Here is a 1,582-nt window from a genome sequence, read left to right on the forward strand (position 1 = left end):
GGTGTACGTGGCTGGCGCCTTAGCCGGTTGAGCTATAGGCGCCGAGCCAGGCTCTGGTGTTTCTAAGAAGACATCCTGGGAATGGCAGAGAGCATCTTCAGGTAATTTACTTCAGATCTGTGTCTGTACTTTTACTTTGATATTGAAACCCTATTTTAGCATTCCATAATGGCTGCTTAAGAACTCGGTGATGGTGATTTTTTTTTTTAGAGACAGAGTCTCACTTTGTTGCCCTTGGCAGAGTGCCATGGTGTCACAGCTCACAGCAACCTCCAGCTCTTAGGCTTAGGTGAACTCTAACCTGAGTAGCTGGGACTATAGGTGCCCGCCACAATGCCCGGTGCAGTTTGGCTGCGGATGGGTTCAAACCTGCCACCCTCGGTGTATGGGGCCAGTGCCCTACTCACTGAGCCGCAGGTACTGCTCCAATGGTGATTTTTTTGATTATCTTGGTGAGCCAGTACTTTTGTTGAGGTCCCCCTGCTTAGGGTAAAGGATTGGACAGAGCATTTCTCTTAGTATACTGATCACCCTAGAGGTTACCTGTTTTTTTGGTAACTTTAGGATATTTTGACATTCCTTGGCTTTGGTAGGGATCCTCACTGAGATTAGAGGGACTCTCCCTTTCTAGAGCATTCAGACTTTATCTAGAACCCTAGACCCCAAGACTGTCTACTTTGTGTACATATTAACTTTTTTCTCCAGATGCTTGGCAGGCTCTGGTAGGAGAATCAGTTCTGTCATTTGGACCGGACCATAAGGAATCATAGTCTGAGGGTGATTTGAGATCTGTTATGGCAAAGTCAGCTTGGCCATTTCCTGTTTGTCTGCAGATCTGACCCATCAACAATCAAGGGCAAGTGTAGACTCGCCAAAGGTATTTCTATAGTCTACATGGGGTACGGATGATTCTTGGACAAATGCTAGTTTGGCACTTTCCCTTCTTTGGGGATGGAAGGAGCACAGCAGAGTTCAAAGAACTATAGCAACAGATAAAGATACATATAGGAGAGAGTAACAATATTTCCTCTTTCCTTTCTTCTTTCCTTCCATCCTTCCTTCCTTCATGCAGTCAAGATTCCTGCATTTATAGAAATCCCAGGGGTCAGCACATCCACAAATGTGCCGTGAATAAGTCTTACCATGGGGAAACCACTTTTGTGATCACGGTATATCTCTCCTGCCAGGTAAATATATTATGAAATATTTCATAGGATGTAAGATGGCTCAGCTAGAAATGTTGTGCGGCAGTAGAGAAGATTGTACGGCTTAGGAGACTACTGAGTTTAAGGAAGATCCCCCTCTGTTTGAGCAGAAGCTTCTACCAGTTAACAATGACTGCTATAGCAAAGTGGATGGGTCTTTATCACTGGCTTAGGGAGGGGGGACTGTTATGGTCTGTTTTCATGTAGCTGAGTTAAAACACCAAGGACCTGAGCAGATCATATATGAAGAAATGTGGAAAAGAGCAGGGCGCCCGAAGCTTAGTGGGTAGGGTGCCAGCCACATATACCCAGGCTGTTGGGTTTGAACCCAGCCTGGGCCAGCTAAACAACAATGACAACTGCAACAAAAAAATAGC

At 45.4% G+C, this 1,582-nt stretch overlaps 1 pseudogene; it reads right to left on the minus strand.

The window, feature by feature from the left end:
* Positions 1-1,063: 1,063 nt before the first annotated feature.
* LOC111727608 lies at positions 1,064-1,195 on the minus strand (annotated as a pseudogene).
* Positions 1,196-1,582: the final 387 nt, after the last annotated feature.

This window comes from Otolemur garnettii, unplaced genomic scaffold (assembly GCF_000181295.1).
Source record: "Otolemur garnettii isolate 467f Iridium unplaced genomic scaffold, OtoGar3 scaffold00113, whole genome shotgun sequence".
NCBI classification, from domain to species: domain Eukaryota; kingdom Metazoa; phylum Chordata; class Mammalia; order Primates; family Galagidae; genus Otolemur; species Otolemur garnettii.